The sequence below is a fragment of the Trichosurus vulpecula genome (assembly GCF_011100635.1).
Source record: "Trichosurus vulpecula isolate mTriVul1 chromosome X unlocalized genomic scaffold, mTriVul1.pri SUPER_X_unloc_2, whole genome shotgun sequence".
NCBI lineage: Eukaryota > Metazoa > Chordata > Mammalia > Diprotodontia > Phalangeridae > Trichosurus > Trichosurus vulpecula.
This window is the reverse complement of record NW_023494378.1, coordinates 158,720-169,626: the sequence shown is the minus strand read 5'-3', so window position 1 is coordinate 169,626 and position 10,907 is coordinate 158,720. Positions and strand designations below refer to the sequence as shown.

The 10,907-nt window shown below is 42.1% G+C and overlaps 1 pseudogene; it reads left to right on the top strand.

The window, feature by feature from the left end:
• Nucleotides 1–5,945: 5,945 nt before the first annotated feature.
• Nucleotides 5,946–6,523, top strand: LOC118833121 (annotated as a pseudogene).
• Nucleotides 6,524–10,907: the final 4,384 nt, after the last annotated feature.

Below are 10,907 nucleotides of genomic sequence, written 5' to 3'. Positions count from 1 at the left end.
TCCCTTACACTTTTAGTCTTTGAACTTCTAGAGAGATGAGACTAACCTAGTGCAGGGAGAATATAGGATAAGATCTAGTAAATACAGCTCTGAATTTTGAGTCAGGAAGACCTGAGTTCAAATCCTGCTTCAAATACTTACTGGCTGTGTGATCTCTGACAACTCATCTTGTCATCTTCTTGTCATCAGTTTTTTCTTACATAAAATGAGGGGGTTAGACTAGAAGGCTTTGGAGCTTCCTTTGAGCACTAAATCTATGACTACAATCCTGTGGCCCCATTTGGGTTGCTTAAAGGAATTGATGGATGAAGAGGCAGCAGATAAAAAGAACACATTTGAGAAAGTGGGCAGTGACTTAAAGGAGAGAGGCATTGTTCAGATTGGATGGAGGGCCACAGCCAAGGAGAGATGGAAGACATGGTACAATGGCAAGAGCACTGCATTTGGACTTAGCAGGTATGACTCTCAGTTCTACTAACTACGATAAAAACCAAAGCTGTACTTTTTGATTCTCAGATTTTGTATACTCCAGGCTTAACTTTTTTACATTAGCACTGGGTACCTAGGCAAATACTCACTTGTGTTCCTGATTTAACAGTGGTAAAGTCGTCACTAAACTTCTGATAGTTAACAAATTTCCTTAATAGCTAAGATAAGGCATTTTCTTGTAATTCTCTTCTTTCCTTCTGTTCCTTCCTTCCCTCCTTCTTTCTTTCCTTCTTTCCTTCCTTCCTTCCTTTCTCTCTTTCTTTCTTTCTTTCTTTCTTTCTTTCTTTCTTTCTTTCTTCCTTCTTTCCTTCCTTCTTTCCTTCCTTCCTTCCTTCCTTCCTTCCTTCCTTCCTTCCTTCCTTCCTTCCATTCTTTCCCAGCTAGCTATTGTCCCATATCTCTCCTTTTTTCTGGCTGAAGTCTTTGAGAAGGTGTTTCAACAATCCGGCTAGCAGCTGTTGTGGGGGTGAAAGACCAACACAAGCCCAACAGCAAGAATGCTACCAGCACACTGCAAAAGCACAGGTTCTTTTGATCTGTTTTAGTAAGGAAAGCAACATTAAGGGGTTGACAAGCTTTCTTTAATTCAGCACATAAATATCATTCACTTAATTCAGGGGAAAAAGGCAGCACCCTGAACTTCAGAGCAAAATACAAACAAAGTACAAACATCGACAGACAGACCTTGTCTGATTCAAATCCCAATACACAGTTACCAGAGTTTAACAAAGTCCCAGCATCCAGGTTACAAGCTGGAGGGCTCTTAGCTATAGCTGCCCGGAGTCTCTGTGAGCCACCAAAAGTGAGAGCCCCAAACAAATTACAAACATTGACAGACAGACCAAATACAGATTCATAGTTACCAACATCTAGGTTCAGCCTGGGAGCTCATAACGAGGGCTGGCCCAGAGTCATTCACGCCACCACTGCTGTGGGTAAGAGCTCCAAAGAAGAGAAAGCCAACCCCTGGTTTTACATCTTTTTCAGCGTCGGGAGTGAGTCACACACGCTAGTCACACACGTGACCTACAATCGTCACAAAGAGGCAACTTAAAGCCACGTGGTCTAAAAGCTTCTGCTGTCCCAGACATGTCACTCAAACTCATCTGTAAACTAGGCCCTCCCCTGAGGCAAGGAGGCACCAAGGACACCCAAATTTAATCAAGGAAACGAAGGCCAAACTCCTCAAGGGCACTTAGTTGAACTAAGTGCTAAGAGCCCATTTTGCTTACCCACACAGAAGGCTATCTGTATTTGTTTCCTCTATTTCCTTTCTTCTCACTCTTCTCTTAACTCTCTCACATTCTTTTGAATTGAAAAAGATTATTTTTTCAGAGGTATCAAAACATTCATACATAAAGAAGCACAGAATAGAATTATGAACATGGAAGATTCTTTCCTTAGTTTTTTGGAGGGTGGGAGGCAGGGCAATTGGAGTTAAGTGACTTGCCCAAAGTCACACAGCTACTAAGCGTGTCAAGTGTCTGAGGCTGAATTTGAACTCAGGTCCTCCTGACTCCAGGGCTGGTGCTCTACTCACTGTGCCCTGATTCTTTCCTTAATTGCACATTTTTAAAGGAAATTTAACAGCAATTGATATGACGTGGTTCATAGCTTTTCACATTAGAATGCAAACAAAGCAAATTCACCATCATTTGGATATTGCCAAGAGTCCTTGTTGTCCATTCCCCATTCTCCCCACCCCCTCGAAGTGTCAGGAATCCCTCCCACTTTGTACTTTAGGACAACTGTCAGGATTGAGAAGCAGTAACTAAAGACCAATCTGCTCTACTCTGCGTGAATAGGTTTGACCTTTAATAAGGTTAACAATGTCTCTATAAAGAGAGACAGTCCTCGGCAGCTACAATGCCATTCTCCTGGACGCAGTTGTGTGCCTCCAAGATAGAACTGCCAAGCAACTCCATTTCAAACTATTTGGACTTACACTTGGGGTTCTCTACCCCAACTGTGATTGGTGTATGTCTAAGAAGAGTAAAGTCAGAAACAACTAGGGATCTTATTTTTTTTTTGTCCTACCGAAGAGGTGTTACATCCTTGCTGCTGAATTCACAGACCTCTGGAGAGTTGAACATTGTCCTCTAGCTGGATCCCTACCTACTGCTTTTTTCATTGCTATATACTACTAGAATCCCCATTCTCCCCCTGCTCACCCTGCAGGAAGTTGCTTCAACTAGCAACTAATTCTAAACCAACAAACTTGGCATTACCTTGCCAAACCTGTTGTACTTCCTTCTTTCTACTAGCGCCTGATCCCAACTTACATGATTGAGCCATCACATCTATCACAATGGAGGTGTCTGGTGGGGCAGAAAACAAAAGAGGAGGAGTTGCCCATCCTAAATAATTTCTGAGGTAAAAAAACTTCATGAGTAAGGTCAAGGATACACTGACAAACTCCAAGGTTTGCTCCTAAAGGATAACATTAACTATTTACTGGTTAACCTATACATTGTAGGGTGAAACCAGCTAAATGTGCTCTCCACTACTATTCAGTTTTATGTTGCAGTGGATGGAGTCTGCTATGATTGAGAGTTTAGTAGGCATGCTTGATGATAATGATTATTTGGTCTCAATGGTTATATTTAAGCTGAAGGAATCCATTGCTAACTAATTACTAACATTACTAACTAATCCATTACTAATATAAATTCAAGACTTGATTTGGCTCTTTCACCCTCCTTAACCAGGACCGAACTGACATGGGCTAATATTTAATGATAGATAGTTTTGGAACAGGGGTGGGGAACCTGTAGCCTCAAGGCCACATGTGGCTTTCTAGGTCCTTGGGTGCAGCTTTTTGACTGAGTCCAAGTTTTACAGAACAAGTCCTTTTGTTAAGGGGGTTTGTTGTGTGAAGTTTGGATTCAGTCAAAGGGCGGCACTTACGGACCTCGAGGGTCACATATTGCCTCAAAGTAGCAGGTTCCCCACCTCTGGTTTGGAATGTTTCAAAGTGTCATAGGAGATAGACTGGAAGCAGCATACTAAAAGTGTTGACCATGAAATTTTGATCCTGTTGTCTATGCTTCTCCTCTTCCTCCTTGTCTGGTCTTAACTTTTCACTAAGCTGAAATATCATTTGTAAACACTAGACGTCACCAAAAAACATTTAGCATGTATTTTGCATGAGTTATGGCAGACAGCCTTTGCAAAGGTATGTAGATTAAAACTGAAGTGTCATTTTTAAAGAAGAGAAAAAGACAAATTGGCCGGACCATAGAGTGTGTGGAAGGAAATAATATATTCTTCAAAATTAACTTGAAAAAAGGTGTAGCCAGGGAACTCCTCAAAGGAGCCTATATTTGATACAAGATGTACTGGAAGCCAATAGAGTTAACTGAATAAGTTTTTTTTTTTGCTGAGAGCTTTCAGAATATTCCTTGAGTAGATGGTAGGCTGGAGAGGGGGAAAACTTGACAGAGGTAATCACAACAGTACATTATTTCAGTAATCCAGCGTAAGTGGAGAGAATGGGATGGATACAAGTTATATTATGGAGATAGTAATGACAAAACTTGGTGACTGATTGAATCTGTGGGCAGAAGGAGAGGGAGGAGCATAGGATAGACAGGCAGACAGACAGACAGATTAGTATTGAGGATAAAAAATAAAAAACAAAACAATTCATGACCTCAGTGAGGTTACATTCTGGCAGGGGAAGAGAACATAAAGGGAAGCTTGAAAGAGAGGAAAGGGGAGATGGTTTAGATCTGGTGGCCAGAAGGTGGAGGCTTGGTTATAGGCAAGATAAAGTCCAAGTTCACCTATCAGAGTATGACATTGAGATTGTAACCCTGGATGGCTAGAAGGATGGTGTCAACCAGGCAAAGCCAACCCCTCAAAATGCAGAGAAGTCCAAGCTGAGTTGAAAGCAGAAAAGTTTTATTAGGAGAAAAATCAGACACTAGCGTGAAAGCACTCCAATACAAAGGAGTCCACAGCCTAGGAGAATCAGGGACAATTTATGCTTGAAAACCACAAAGGGGAGGTTGAGCAAGGGTTAGGGTAAAGAATGGAAAGTCTTTCCCAGGAACAGTTGGGGCACAAGAAGCAGGATGTTTGGCAGGAACTGTTGACTGCAAAGTGGATTTAGGACAGTTTAGTGTGCACAGCTCAACAAGGTCAGCCAGAGAACAACAGCAAAGGCATCTAGGAATGAGCAAGACTTTGGCTCACTGCAGGTTCCTGACTGGCTCCTTTTGACAAACAGGCTTACTCTATGTCCAGTTCACCTGCTTGGTAAGGTAACTCATAGAAAACAGACATATTAATCTCAAAGGTACTCGTGCAATGGTTATGTTCTTAACAGTAAAAAGGAAGCCCAGAAAAGGAATGGGCTTGCAGGGGAAATCGTTCATTCTCTTTTGCACATGTTCACTTGGAGTTTTCTTTAGCACCTCCAGTTCCAAGTAGCAGCCAGCCACTTGCTCAGTTGCTTCAACTTATAAACAACTAGAGTGGTGTCCCTTCAAATATACAATTTGCTTAGCAGAACCTATGATTTCCTAAGACATAGCATGAAAGGAAGGCCAAATTGAGCCATTTTCTTGGATTCATTTGCTCCAAGTTTTACTCTTGTGGGTGGGCAACATTAATACTTCCCCTAGTTAATATGTCGTATTCAGTCTTCTCCTTCGTCAGATGACCTTTACTATGACTGACAGTTTAACAGACATTTTTAATGGTAATGATTTGATCTGAATGGCTACATTTACACCGAAGGAATCCATTACTAATTCTCTGAATCTAGTACTTCATTTAGTTCTATTTCACTCCTTTAACTGGGACTAAACTGTTATATGGGCCAATATCCAATAAAAGCAGAGTTTGAGTCATTGTAGGACTTGAACAGTAGCTCCCCTTGTCTATGCATCTCTCCTTCCTCTTTGTCTGGTCTTAATCTTTCAATAAATTGAAGTATCATTTGCAGCTACAAGCTTCCACCAAAAGATCATGATCTTTTCCTCAGTGGCAATTAAAGGGGACAGCCTTTGTAAATTTGGGGAATAGAGTAACACATGTAAAGAATAGCAAGAAAATAAATTTGTCTGGACCACAGAAGAAGTGAAAATCATATATAATGAGTATAATAAAGCTCCAAATGTAGGATATGGCCAGTATATGAATGGCAATTAAATTGGAAACAGAGTATTTGATTCTACCCACACTAGGCAGCCACTGGAATCTATAGAACAAAGGATTGATATCATCAGACCTACACTCTAAGAATATCTTTGGGTTGCTGAGTAGAGGATTGGATTGGAAAAGGGAATGATTTGAGTCATGAAGACCATTGAGGAAAGTATTGAAATATTCCAGTTAAGAAGTGATGAGTTGTAGTCTCTGCCTTTCCCTTCCTGACCCCTAAACCATCTTTCTCTCCCTTCTTCCCTGCAGCTGCCGCTCCACCTTGGGAGGAGCTCCTTAGTCTTGGCATGGGTTCTTGGCCCTCCACATTATTGTGGGATGAAGAGCTCAAGGAGATTAAAAAAAAGAGATCAGCTTTTCTCACAGTCAAATAACCCATCTCTACAGCCGGTTTACCAGACTGGACAAAGGAGAGAATGGTACTCTCAGCCAGGAAGACTTTCAGCAGATTCAAGAGCTTGCCATCAACCCCCTAGCGAATCGGATCATCAATGCCTTCTTCCCTGAGGGAGAGAACCAGGTAAACTTCTGTGGATTCATGAGAATTCTAGCTCATTTCCGTTCAATTGAAGATAATGAGAAAACAAAGATGTCAGTGAGCCAGAATCACTCAACAGCCGGAGCAATAAACTACACTTTGCTTTTCGATTATATGACTTGGATAAAGATAACAAGATTTCCCGAGATGAATTGTTACATGATGGTTGGAGTGAATATTTCAGATGAGCAGCTGGGCAGTGTTGCAGATAGGACAATCCAAGAAGCTAACCAGAATGGGGATAGTGCCATATTCTTCACAGAGTTTGTCAAGGTTTTGGAGAAGGTAGATGTAGAACAGAAGATGAGCATCCAGTTCCTTCACTAATAGATTGGGACCAAATTTTTCCTGACTGTCTTGTATTTAAGAAACGGAACTTGAGTTTCTCTACCTCTCCCTTCAGAATCCTTTATCTCCCCAAGCACTGCTGCTGTTGCATGACAAACCCTACTCTGTTCGTGCAACACACACCTGCCAGCCTTGGTGTTAGAAGTAGGGCACTAAGGAATGAACGGTATACCTGGGCTATCCTGGTCTCTTTGGTTTCTCCCTCCACAGTTCTCCATTTATCAATATTGCCTTTCCTTTTTGGGCTGATGTCAGCTATAAATCCATCAGTCTGAGGAAGGGAGGGAGGAAAGCACTCCTACCCATCCAAAGAGCCAGCAAAGCCCCTTCCTTGGATGGAGACTGGAGCCATACCTAAGTTCTAGTCAGGTTTTAGCATGCCTCCTCGACTTTCTCTAATGTCTCCACCCACAGGTACATAACTGCACAGCCAGTCCTTCACTCTCAGCATTCCTTTTTATTGAGCCTTACCTTGCTCTTCCTTCCCTCAAGCTATGCCTATCACACTTGTACATCTCTGATTTGTCAGGGCTTATAAGACCTGTGAAGTGGCTTGATGGTTTTTAACCACCTTCCATTCTTAACTGAGATTCTAGGACATTGCCTCCCTAGAAGCTCTTGGGTACCTACTACTCTTCCTTGAAGAACAGGAACCATCCTTGGGCTCTTTAAACTGTGTTGTAGTTGAAAGACTGGAGCATGGAGGCATCCTTCCTGAAAGCAACTGGCCTAGGTGAGAAGTGGAGGTCAAACTCTCTGGGTGGGCTCACTTAGGTCACCTCAGCCCTGTTCTCTGACTGCATGATTACTCTTGTTAGTACAGTATTTACCCTTCAGAAACTGGCCATCCAGCTGGAAGCAGGCTTGATTTCTAGGCAAGTATTAATGACATGGCATTTGTGGCAATATGCATGTGGTATTTCTCATGGCTGCTTGGAAAGGGAGGCAGGCTTAGTGTCTTCTGAGATGCTCGGTATTGACACCTACAGCATGGTTTATACTTTGATATCACTACACTGAAGTATCTTATATTTGAGTGTCCAAGTAGACAAATTAGTGTCAAGGAAGTGCCTAACTTATCCCAGACCAAGAGATTTTAAGATTACCCACAGTATCTTTAAGTTTTGCACACAAATTCTCTTGGAAATCGACATTTGAAAATGATTATGCTGGAATTCATAGCCAGCTCATGTTACAGGTCCAAAGAGATGAATGTATTGCAAAGTTAGCCTCTTGGTTAACTAGCTTCCTAGATCCTAATATATACTGCAGCTGATTCTTCATAACCTGAAGTGAGTTTGTAGGCCCTTGAAAAAAGCCAGAGCAACTTCCCTGCCAAAGCCAGCTTAATTGAGGCTTTCCTGAATCAGGCTGTGCCATGCTAATGTTGTATGAGTTGATTTATTTCTGTATCTGCCCTGGATTGGCTTTTTCCTGGCTCCTTGCTTGCTTATTTGCAACAAAAGACTGATCAAAGGGAACATGGGATTCTTTGGGAAGGTAACTTGATGACCTATCCTGAATCAGAATGCCAGCTGAAAAAGTGGGGTAGGATAAGGAGGCGGTCATGTGGGACAATGTAGATGCAAATTGCCAGTGACTTTCTCATGAGGGAATGAACCTAGATTACTGTTCAGATGATGTTGTAAAGCCAATCAGTAAGTGAAAGATCTTTCCCTGACCATTGAATAGGCCTCAGGTGGGACCAGCAAAGGGAGGCCTGATTAGAGGCAGGCCCACACCCTTTTACTAACTATGTATGAGGCCCCAGGCACACACCCATTTTCTAGTTAGACCTTGAGAGGTGTGAAGCCCTTGGGGCCCTAAGGGGAGTTGCTAAGACTAGAGCCAATGGCATGTGCACTGAGTTCTAGTCCATCAGATGCTGGCTAGGACTATATAAAAAGAGAGCCCAGAATGGAGAGCAGGAGAACTGAAAGCAGCAGAGCAGCAGAATGAAGCATGGCAGGATTCAGGAGCAGACATCGAGAAGACATTGAGGCATCAGGCATTGGGGGAGAGCAAGCATCAAGAGAGACCGCAGAGCAGAAAGTGCAGAATGACAGAGAGTTGTGGAGAGCAAAGAGCTGAGAACCTGGAGAGAGCTACAGGAATGGGAATTTAGCCCAAGGAGAAGGAATAGGAACTCAGAGTCTAGAGAGCTGAAGAGAAAGTGCTGAGCAGAGAGTTAGGATTCCTGAGTAATTGTTTACAGGAAGGCCCTAGCAGAAGGTGATTACATGATGATGGCTCCTTGCCATAATATTGTGTTATAATTTCCTTGTTGCTACCCTGAGGTGGGCTTACTGGCTTTGGAATATTATTGCTACTATATGGAATTGGAATTACTGGTCCTGGGATTGGATTCTCTCGTGTCTAAATAAATGTTATACTTCCTCTGCCTTCTACCTAGAGAATTTTTTATACTTCATGATTCCGAACCATTCAGGCACGTTCATGGTCATCCTCAAGGTCATGAATCTTACCTTACTAATATAGATGTAATATAGGAATTGTATAAAAGGGAAAAATTATCCAATGTGATCTGTTAGAGAAGTACTTTAGTAGGCTTCATGACTTGCATATTTGAGGTTCTTAAAGGAAAAAATGCATTTTCCCCCTTTGGCTGTATAGCAAAATTATTTAATCCACAGTTGTGCCTTATTGTTCCCTTAAAATCATATTCTTTGATCCATAAATAAATACCTGTGGTTAAAACAAGCAAACAAAAAGAAGTGATGAGATGAGAGAAGGGGATAGATGCAAGATCTTTTGTGGAGGTAGCAATTAATTCAGGAAAGTGGCACAAAACAACACTGGGATAGATTAAAATGGTTTAGGAGAGCATGGATGGATGTACAACAATTTAGTCATGGACAGAGTGTCGTGTAAAATTCTGCTCCCAACCATTCCATGGGGCAGAATGCAGGGTAATAGCCCAGATGAACAATGGGATGAGGGATCTGCTTGAAGGCATAGAGTCATTAGGGATCTGGGTTTCCATACAAAGAGTGTGACATGGCACTTATCACACAGTTGATGAGGTGATAGATTCAGATAACATGGACCAGTACCACAGGGAGCATATTTAAAGATTTACAGGAAAAGGAAGAAGGAATTCTATCACATCAGCAAGCTTGCGGAAGAGTTTCATTGGTCAGTTCTAATGAGAACTGACTGTAGGTTGGCCTTGACAGGAGCCATATCTGGAAGAGTGGGGCCATAGGCATCTCTGGCTACTCAATACAACCCCTGATCCTTCTGACCTGGACTGCCTCAGCATAAGTTTTACCTTCAGAGGAGATTAATCTCAACCAAGAGGACGTGAAATGGCTGAAGATACATTTTTCCATTGGATACATCTCAGGACACATTGGATGTACATAGTATTCTATGACAAATAAGACTAGAATTGGGGAAAGTGATTGAAAAAGGCCTCCAAGTCACCATCCCCAAGCACCTAGACTGGACCAGGAAAATAAATCCCTTAGCTCTTTCTGCTTAAACCTGGAGAACGAGTCAAGCTATTCCCTAATCTTCTCTATGGATATTGCCACTTTTCCAATGATATTCACCCCAAAGCAACATGAAGTGTTAATTATGGCACAGATGTCTCTTTTACTAGCTAGCAGATAACCTAGGGCAATGTGGTGATCTAAAGCTATCAGTGCTAGGGAGTGCAAATTTCTTTCTTGGGCATCTATCTGTTTCACTGGCTATAAAGGCTATGATAGCTCTTGATGCATTGCATGCCATTGTTATGTTAATTGTAACGGGAAGATCTTTCCCATCCCTTAATAAGCTTATGTGACCTGTTTGAGTCACATGGAAGCCTGAGTCACATGAGTCTGAGTCACGTGGAACCTTTGGTGGGAGGAGTTTGCTGAACAGGTAGAGCAGGAAGGGTGGAACAGGACATTGGAGTGAGTTGGAGCTAGGACAGAGAGTGGGCAGAACAGAGCAGCTAGCATGAGTGAAAGAGGGAGTGATTTTGCTTAAGGGAGTTTGTTTGTGGGGAGGCTTGATGGAGGGAAGACTTGGGGATGGCACTGCCCCATGCATTGGTAATGTAAATAGATTTCTTTGTTACTATGATGGATTTGGCTTTCTGGTGTTTGAATAAATGTCTTGGTTTTGTCTTCTATGGAGAAAATCTGTTATATCTTGTGATTCAAACCTGGGAATACACCAGCATATTCACAGCAGCCACTGTGGGTATAACATTGGAGATATATTTGGCATCAGGAACAGGATTGAAAATATAAAACCTCTACTTAGAGACAGGAAGGCTCTAGGAAAGGAAATGGGTATCCCATGATTTACCTTATTCCTCCCTGGTGAAGAGAATGGGCTAAAAGCACAG